This window comes from Chiloscyllium plagiosum, unplaced genomic scaffold, assembly GCF_037043375.1.
Source record: "Chiloscyllium plagiosum isolate Xiang-an unplaced genomic scaffold, Cpla_swu_hap1 HiC_scaffold_31, whole genome shotgun sequence".
Classification (NCBI taxonomy): domain Eukaryota; kingdom Metazoa; phylum Chordata; class Chondrichthyes; order Orectolobiformes; family Hemiscylliidae; genus Chiloscyllium; species Chiloscyllium plagiosum.
The window spans coordinates 67,702,242-67,712,673 of NW_028270169.1; the positions used below are offsets into that span (position 1 = coordinate 67,702,242).

Consider the following 10,432-nt stretch of genomic DNA (forward strand, 5'->3'; position numbering starts at 1 on the left):
TGATGACAGTCATAGATTGAGTGAATAGAGAGAGATTTTTTTTACCCTGACACAAATAGCTATTACAAGGGGGTATAATTTTCGGGTGATTAGCGGATGGTTAAGGGGAGATTTCAGAGGTAGATTCGTTACATACAGAGTGGTGGCTGAGTGGAATGCACTGCCAGTGGTGGCGGTAAAATTAGATGCATTAGGGACATTTAATATACTTCTGGATAGGCACATGGATGATAATAAAATGAAGGGTAAGGAAGTTAGAGTTATAGAGATGTACAACATGGAAACAGACCCTTCGGTCCAACCTGTCCATGCCGACCAGATATCCCAACCCAATCTAGTCTCACCTGCCAGCACCCGGTCCATATCCCTTCAAACCCCTCCTATTCATATATCCATCCAAATACCTCTTAAATGTTGCAATTGTACCAGCCTCCGCCACCTCCTCTGGCAGCTCATTCCATACACGTACCACCCTCTGCGTGAAAAAGTTGCCCCTTAGGTCTCTTTCATATCTTTCCCCTCTCGTCCTAAACCTATGCCCTCTAGTTCTGGACTTCCAAACCCCAGGGAAAAGACTTTGTCTATTTACCCTATCCATGCCCCTCATAATTTTGCAAACCTCTATAAGGTCACCCTTCAGTCTCTGATGTTCCAGGGAAAACAGCCCCAGGCTGTTCAGCCTCTCCCTGTAGCTCAAATTCTCCAGCCCTGGCAACATCTTTGTAAATTTTTTCTGAACCCTTTCAAGTTTTCCAACATCTTTCCGATAGTAAGGAGACCAAAATTGCATGCAGAATTACAACATTGGCCTAACCAATATGCTGTACAGTCGCAACATGACCTCCCAACTCCTGTACTCAATACTCAGGCCAATAAAGGAAAACATACCAAACGCCACCTTCACTATCCTATCTACCTGCGACTCCACTTTCAAGGTGCTATGAACCTGCACGCCAAGGTCTCTTGGTTCAGCAACACTCCCGCATTTATCTGAATTAAACTCTATTTGCCACTTTTTTTTTATTGTATGGTCGGATAAAAGATTAGCATATCATCACGGCCGAAGGGTCTTGTGCTGTACTGTTCTGTGTTTTACGTTCTGTATGGTAAACTGGGAAAAAAGCTCAGATCTGTGTAAAAGGATATGGAGGAGCGAATCAACTGGACAGAAAATTGGGCTTGATGGGAGGAGACAGAGGGTGATGGGAGACATGTTGTTTTTCTGACTGGAGGCATGTGACCACCAGTGCAGTGGGCCCACTGTTGTTTGTCATTTGGATAAATGGTTTGGATGGGAATATTGGTTTCCTGATAAGTAAGTTTTTTGGGTGACACTGAAATGTTTGGTAATGTGGACAGTGAAAAAGGTTATGTAAGATACAACAGGATGAACGTACTGCTGGGATAGTGGGCTGAAGAATAGCAGATGGAGTTTAATTAGATAAATGTGAAGTGTGCCATTTTGGTGATACAAACCAGGGTGGGATTTGTACAGTTAATATTCAGGCCCTGGGTAGTGTTATCAGTCAGTGACCCAGGGATACAGGTCCACAGTTCTTTGAAAGTGGTGTCACAGGTAGACAGGCTGGTGAAGCAGGCATTTGGGATGGTTACCTTCATTGGTTAGAACACTGAGAGTAGGAGTTGTGACGTCATGTTGTGGCTGTAAAAGACATTGGTGAGACCACCATAAAAGCATTGTTGATCAGTGGGAAGAACTCATTTGGTTCACTGACCTCCTCTTGTGTAGAACATCTGACATTCTAACCTGGTCTGGCTAACATGTGACTCCAGACCCATTGCAATATGGCTAACTCTGAGCTGTCCTCTGGGTAATTAGCAGTGACACCCACATCCCATGAATTAATAAATAAAAGTACATATGTCCTTCCCTATCTCTGAAAACCCCTCCAGCTGCAGCAATTCATACTGACTTTGTAACATCGTTCAGGCCCTGACCACTCTCTGTAACACTCTTACCACCTCCGGCACCTTCACCTCTCCCTGTTCCTATTGTGACATTAAACCTTGACACTGATTCCCCTTCCCACTGCCCAACTCCTGCTAGCAGACCCTTTGCAATCCCTTTAACACTTACTCCTAAAACACTCTCTCACTTCAGGATTTTAAGTACTTTTTGGTGATCTTCTAAGCCTCATAATCTAGTATGATACATTTTATCCTTAATGAGGGGCCAGTGGGAATTTCTTGCTGAGGTTTGGTGTGTTTCAATGGAATGTCCTTTTGTTGAGTGTTTTACACTGTTCCTTCAAATGTTTTCCACTGTTCATTTACAGGCACATGTTTCAGTCTGTTTAGCCTATTTACCATGGTCAGTTCTCCTCTCAAACCCATGTAATTCACTGTTTTTCTTTCTAGTTGTAGCTTGTCCTCTCTATAATTCACTTTAAAACTTTATATTTCTTTAAACTGCACTTTATCACAATTTCCCGGAGGATCTCTCCAGGTGACATTACTCATTCACTAAGTTTCATCACACAACGGTCGCTCTGAGATAGTTATGTTCCGAGCCAGTTGCACAATCTGTTATTCAAAAAAAAACTGAAAAAAATTCTCTGAACTCCTCTTCCAATATCGCTCTTGCCATTATGATTGTCCCACACTTTGTGAATATTGATGTTTCCCAAAATTATCACAGTATTTGTTAAAAAATTCCAATGGGTTTCTGTTTAATGCAGTGATGAGCAATGAAATGTTGTTCAGTGGCTAAAACTGTTCTGCTGCTTGTGTCCTTGGCAAGTAGTAGCCAGAATTTACATTCAGACTGACTCTACTTCATGATCTGAGGTCAAATGATTTCTCTGTAATGCCTTTGTTATCCTTTATTGTTAGTGTTACCCATTTTACCTGAGTTTCTGCAAGGTTGTGATCCATTGAATATTTCTGTCCACCTTTTTATCGCCCTGTAGCCACGTCTCTCTGGTGTCTAAATCTTTTATCTCTTTGTCACAAATCCATCTATCTTATTGAAGAGACATTATCCATTCCTTAAAAAAACCATAATTTACTCTTTCCCACAATTTCCTGTCACAAGCCGATTTCCTGATGTATGGTTTTAATTAAACTCTGTCCCATCCTGTTCCTTTCTGCTTGTCTTCAGTCACATTCCCATGGTGCTCCCATACTTCACCTTTTCTCTTTGCATTTGGAAAGCTCCTTTCACCTGAACCCTATCCCTGCATCCTCTCTGTCAGTTTAAAACCCTGTCCATAAACCTACCGACATGATTGGCCAGGACACTGCTCCCAGCAGGGTTCCAGTGGGACCATCCTAATGGATTAATTTTTAAATCAGGTATGGGATGTGGGTGTTTCTGGCTGACCAGCCTTTCTTGCCCAGCCGTAGCTGCCTTCGAGCTGAGTAACTTGCTCGGCCATTTCAGAGGGTAATTGAGAGGCAAAAACTTTGCTTGGGGGTATGTTGTGCAGACCACATGAGGATGAGCAGATGTCGTTATGACAAGTGTTTGGGTTTTTTATACATCAACAATGGTTTCATATTTATTTATGGATTGTTATTTACTATTTTTTAAATTATTGATTTCAAATTCCACCATTTCTGATGGTGGGATTCAAACCCACTTCCCCTGAACATTAGCTGAGTTTTTGGACACATGCTCTAGCAGTAATACCACTCGGCCATCACTTCGCCTGCTCAGTGGTTGCTCATCCCTGAGCACTGATACCAGGGCATCATGAAGCTAAACCCATTCTTCCAACATGACTCTATGATCCTGACATCTCCCTGCATGCTCCTGATATCACTCAGTGTCTTTCCACGTGGTATCCCCCACTGCGTGGGTATAATTGCTGCCTCTGTCAGTGCCTCCCACTCTTGCAGTTACTCCAGATCCTGAGCCAACAGAATTCTCAACCCCAGAGAGACGCAACAGCACAGGCCAGAGATGGAATGGGATTTTCCAGATATCTGTGGGGCTCATTTCCACTCTCCATGTGTAACCCTCACTGCATCAGTCTAATGTTCCATTCTGTCTATTTCTCTGTCTCCTGTAAGTACTCAGGAAGTTCCTGATTCAATAGACTTCCCAATTGCTGAGTCTCATCCAACACCACTGAAGTCTCACCACCTCAATGTGCAAATGGTGTATGACCCTGCACTGAGCGTCACATTGTTCACAACTCTGTTAGCAGCTACAATGCCTTACTTCTGAAAGAGTTAGCCATTCCCAATAGCTTCTGCCCTCCATAGAGAACACCAGTCTACCTTCTCAGAGATGAAAGATGCTTCCTTGAGACTTCACATGAAACATTTGTCTTCTCTCGTCACCGTCACCAAACGTATCAATTGTGTACTATTAGCAATGGAGCCAGGAGGAACAACATGGAGCAGTGTATCCGTGTAGTCTCTCCTATTCATTGGTTTATCATGTTGGGGCGTCTATAACATCCTCCTATTTCTGTACAAGCGGCTTGAGGGGCAGAATGGCCACCTCCTGGTATCAGTGTAGAAGCTCAATGGCCTGATTAGGCAATCCCTTGTTCCTGTTTAACAGCTCAATGTGTTTGACTGGGCTCCTTCTCTTCCTATGTAATAGGCAGGAGGGATTAAATGGGCTATTCTTATCCAGTAGTATTCATGGACTGAATGACCTCCTCACATTTCTGTGAAGCGAGCTTGAGGTGCTGAATGAGCTCTTCCCTCTACTGTCGTAATGCATAGTGTCCAGCAGTAATGTTACATGAATGTTACCGACTTTTTAACAGCACAAGCCTGAATAATGCCCGGGTCTTGCTGAATATGGACACAGGTGCTGAGGGATGACACATAATTCTGAACATTGTGTGATCTCCATTGACTTTCCCCACTTCTGAGCTTATGATGAGGGGGGGGGGGGGGGTTGGGGGGCGGAAGACATTGAGGAGAAACTGAGAAAGCTTGGGCTGTGGATTTCCCGCAGAGATGTCCCGGGACTGAGGTGGTGGATGTCCAAGAATCACAGCCATCTTCTTTGTGCTGAATCACTCCAACTGGTGGGGAGATTCCTCCTAATATCCATTAAGTTCCATTTTCTTCAGGTTCCTTGATACCATCATCAGTCAAATACTGCCTTGTTATCAGGGCCAGTCATTCTTTCCTAGTGTTCATATATTTAGTTGATGTCAAAAGGTCACGCTGTATGTGTGTGATGTGTTTTCTTCTCACAGAGGGGAGTGACCATCGGCACGTCTCTATTCCAAAGAGGTAGGGGAGATAGATTACTGAGATATTTGAAAGACAGGGATGGATGGCTGTTTGACACGTTAGGCCCTGCGGGATTTGGGGCCGAGAGCAGATCAGCCATGACCCTATTAAAGGGAAAGGCAGGCTGTAGGAGCTGAATGACCTATCCTGCTACAATGTTCTTGCATTCTGTTATTGGAAGTTTCATCGTTGTTATTTTTCTGGAAGGGCTGTGAAGGATTGTTGAAGTCAAAGAGACCAGAGGATTTTGTGATCACTATCTGGATACGGTTTGGGGGCATTATTCACTTTGAATCTAGGTCTACAACATGACCAATAAATGGAACCAGGGGAACATTTGTAAAGAGAGAGGAGGGGACTGTTCCACAGTAACACCCACTCTTTTCGCAAGAACGTTTTCCAATGCACACCAAATCATGTCTGACTGTATTCAAGGGCTGAATGGTCACCTCGGTTTCTGTGCACCAGGTAGTAGGAGCAAGTGGTCTCCAACTGCTCTTGAGTAGCAGATTGAGGGATTGAATGGAATGGGGCAAAGTAGAACTGAGAAACAGGTGTGGGTCCCTGCCCCAGCAGGAACTAAGATTGTGACTGATCAGGTTGCGGTTCCAATCCCACGTTCCCAACTGCAGATCATTATCTTTGAGTCACTTTTCTGTCAAATATTTAACTAACACATCTTTGAGTAAATGCAAACACACAGGTACCACAAACCTGTGGGACCGAGAATTCCCACTCAAATGGCCTTTTGAGTATTTGTCCTTATCCCTGTAACTACCAAGGTTAGAGAGTCATTGTTTCTGTTTCTAGTCCCACTCCTCCAGAGATCACGACAAATTATCAGTGTAAGTGTGTGATATTGAAAATGATATCCATCTCAGACTGGGTCAGGTTCAGCGTTAGGAACAAGTCAGATAGGTCTAATCTAAAAATGTCTAATCTAAAACCAAAGCATCGTTACTCGAATTGCGATGGATACATAAATGATATACAATTTTGACATTGACAATATGAACATCAACATTTATTTTCTATAAATCTGAGACATAGAAACACACACACACACACACACACACACACACACACACACACGTCTGAAGGCAGAAGAGAAAAAATTGCAACTGTACAGAATATTAGTTCGGAAGAGCTTTGTCCAAACAACACTTAATTTCATGACAAAAGCAAAACTGAAAATGTTTCAATTGTTATTCTGCGTCTGAAGTTATTCTGCCTTACAGAAGCTGCTAGCACTGGGGTTTCTTCCTGGAACAGTTGGATTTGGCTGAATTCCCTTTGCTGCAGTCAGTGGAGAGATCCCAATGAATCCTCAGCAGGAACCCTCAAAGAGCGTAGAAGATGGCTGATTGGTTTTCAGCTCTCATATGCTGCTGTAGAGAAGTACAAGTAGAGATGGAGCAATGGCTGTTTGCTTCTTCGACAGGTTACAATTTCTCTCTCTCTGATCTGGAACATGCAATAATGTGACCCGAACACCAACCTGGTCTATATCAGGTCTGGTTGAACATTTCCCTGATTGCATGACTCCATCCCTGTTATCTGCTCCATTTTGAAATGATTTGTAATTTATAATTTGAAGGCATGTTTATATGTGTCTGCCTAATTTCTGTATAAGGCAATGCTCAGACTACATCGGATATCTTGTGTGTGGTAATGAAACCCTAAACTGAAAGAAAAAAACATGCAACTGGTTTAGAAGCTTTTTACAGATGTTTCACTTTACTCTTTGCCAGAATGAAGGCCAGATGGAATCATAGCTTCATACAGCACGGAAACAGACCTTTCAGTCCAGCTAATCTGCACCGACTAGATATTCAATCTGATGTAGTACCATCCATACAGTAAAACATACCGATGATCATACCCAATTGCCTTTGCAAGAAACAGCCTCATTCGCTACACTTTCCTAATCACTTGCTGAATCTGCTGACTAGCTTTATGTGGCTCATGCACCAGGACGTCCAAATCTCTCTATACCAATGAGTTCATTGATGTTTCTCCATTTAAGTAGGTTACTGTTATTTTATCTTTTCAACACAACACTGACTTCCCTTTACCCACATTATACTGTTTTCTGCCAAAGATTTGTTCGTGTCTGTATCCCATTGCAGAGTCTCCATGTCCAGTTAAATGACTATCTTGGTGAATGAGTTAATTGAGCTCCAAGCCAATCAGTCCTCTCATCCAAGTCATTGGTTTAGATTGTAAATAGTTGATAATCTCACTCTGATCCCTGAGACACTCCACCAAGTTACAACTTTACAACCTGAAAATAATCATCTATCCCGAATGTTTATTCCCAGATAGTTAACTGGGTTTCCCTTGTTGCTGGGCAGAAGGCTGGAAAGGTTGGATGGCCTCATCTTACACTGTGTAATGTACCTAGTGGGCTGAATGACTTCAATCTATTCCTGCATAAATCCATAGAGGGCAGAATGGTCTCCTCCTGTTTCATTAGAATTATGCTGACTGGCTGAATGAGATCTTTCTTTACCCCTGTACGATTACGGAGCGCTTGAGAGAACAACAGATGGGTTAGAAGCAACAGCTGGCCATTCAGCCCCTCGCACCTGCTGCACCATTCAGAATGTGTATTATTGATGTGATTGTAACTAAACATCCCCTTCCTGTCTGTTCCTAATAAATATGGATTATCTTGTTCATCAAAGATCTATGGAACTCGACCTTGAGTTTTTTCAGTAACCCAGTCTTCACTGCTCCTTGGGCACGAGAACACTACAGATCACACAACCCGAAAGAGAAACAAACATCTCTGTCTCAGTCAGAAATGGGAATGCCCTTATTCTAAACATGTGTTCCCCTCAAACCAATCACTACCCTTTTGATATATGAGGAGTCGACAATTAGGAACAGATATCAACCACACAGCCCCTCAAACCTGTCCACATTCCTATTAACTCTCCTAAATCAAATACGTAGCCAATTCAGCCTCCACTGGCCTCGTGGAAAGACAATCCCAGGCACCACAAGATCAAATGAGCAATGAACCCTGCAGCAGAATTAGACCATTCAGCCCATCTTGTCGGCCACGGCATTTGGTCGCTGCTAAATTATTTTTGAATCCCATTCCCCTGCCTTCTCCGACTGACCATTGTAACTTATTAATTAAAAAAAAACATGTCTCTGTATTAAAGACAGTGTGTGCCTGTATGTAGGGTTATGTCCATCTGTTTGTATGTAAATGTCCATATCCACGTGCGTATCTCTGTGTGCATGTGTTATGTGTGTTAGCGTCAGTATCTCAGTTTGTGTGTATGTCTGTCTGCATCGCTATGCAATGTTGTTTTTGAAGTAAATAGATTGAAATTGGAATCAAAGCCTCCCTCCCCCTCGGTCTCTGTCTGTCCCTGTTGTTCATAGAGTTCACAGAATCGCTACAGTGTGGAAACAGGCCCTTTGGCCCAGCGCATCCACACTGACCCGTCGAAGAGTAACCCACCCAGACCCAATTCCCTACTATCCTACGTTTACCCCTGATTAACGCCCCTAACTAACACATCCCTGGGCACTATGGACAATTTAGCATGGACAATTCACCTAATATCCACATCGTTGGACTGTGGGTGGAAACCAGAGCACCCGGTGGAAATCCAGGCAAACACGGCGAGAATGTGAAACTCCACACAGACAGTCGCCCGAGGGTGGAATCGAGCATAGGTGCCTGGCACCGTGAGGCACCAGTGCAAACCACTGAGTTTTATTATTAGATTCTTATAATACCTCCCTCTGCTGGCCTGCCCACACCACTGCATCAGTGACACAGTTTTTAACTCTCTGAGAAGATAAAATTCCTTTGCTGTGAATCTCTCAAATTGCACGGCCGTTTGATTTTTCAAATAATATCTTTGGAAGCACAGAACAGTTTTGTCTAATACTAAGCAATGTTGTTTCTGCGTCATTACCAACACCACTGGGCCTTTTTCGGGACTTTTCAATAATTTCTCGTGTAAATTTTAAGCATTGCAAGTCACAGAATGAGAAATAAATTCACCTCATCTCCTGACAAAATGGTTCACTCAGGGGTGAGCATTTCCATTCTGACAGGCCCAAGCATATTTGCAACCCTCCAGTTACCAGCATTGTTTGTGTGTGTTGGGGTGGGGGGAGGTGTATGTGTTGAAGGTGCTGTCAGTTTGGATGGTGATGTGAGCTGCTGCCCTCTCTCCCACCCAGACTGAACCTTCGAAGGTTATCACCCTCTGCCGCTGTCACTGAAGTAGGATGGGGAGGCTAGCTGAGGGAGAGATTGTGTCATTTTAAACACCACAGACACTGTCAGACCTGCACCTATGTATAGATACTCACAGAGTCAAATGCAGACACACAGGTAAATTGGGGGTGGGGTGTGGAGATGGATATCGGGCACTCCACCACCCGGCTTTGCTCTTTCAATCCTATTCCGAGCTGTTTCTCCTGGAATAGGAGACAGTGTAGGTGGGGGCGGCGTGGAAGATGGTGACGTGTCCAGAGGGAGTCAGTCAACAGTGTTGTATCCATGTGGCTCTAATAGTTAAGGAGATATAATAGAGGGGAAAGAGAGGGAGAGGGGGGAAGGTGCTGCGTGCTGGGTGGTGGTCCCCCTCTGTACTAGACTATCCAGCAGGACCCCCGTGCCCCTCTCCTCAAACCATGATATAATTGCCCCTTATCTGCCATGCTCAGGGTAAATTGTGCAGGGCAGCTCTAACCTGAGAAAGCTCAACCATGTGCTATTGGCCTTTTAAAGATGGCACCAGTGTCAAGGATCACGGAATACCAAGGGGCATGCGGATGATGGTGAGTACCTCCAACCTTGATGGGTGGGAGAATCGGGCTGGTATTGAAGGAGAGGGATACCATGGGGTTGGGTGGGTAGCGAATGAGGTGAGTCCGATAAGATAGCACCAGGAAACTAGCTCAGCCTTTTGCAGACAATCCCTCCGTCACACTCAATGAAAATGGCACTGAGACAAATTATTTTTAGATTCAAACCAATGAGTCGAAGACTCTGCTGACCCCAATCCCAGTTACAACGCTGCAGCTGCTTGACCAATGCTCTCCATCACAGAGAAGGAGCTAAACGTCACCTTACCCTTGGGACATAAGGCAGTGGGGAGGCGGTGGTTGAGTATCTGTGGGGGAACACTTTATGGCAAGTCATCATAATTCTATCAGTTTTAAAATAGAGATG

General features: G+C 43.9%; 1 long non-coding RNA gene across 1 annotated transcript in view; it reads left to right on the forward strand.

The window, feature by feature from the left end:
• LOC148141969 (uncharacterized) overlaps nucleotides 1–8,027 on the forward strand; it is a 124,213-nt gene extending 116,186 nt beyond the window's left edge. Inside the window, exon 5 of the long non-coding RNA XR_015752405.1 lies at nucleotides 6,462–8,027. This is a non-coding gene — a long non-coding RNA (uncharacterized LOC148141969). The remainder of the gene's footprint in view (nucleotides 1–6,461) is intronic.
• The last annotated feature ends 2,405 nt before the right edge of the window (nucleotides 8,028–10,432 follow it).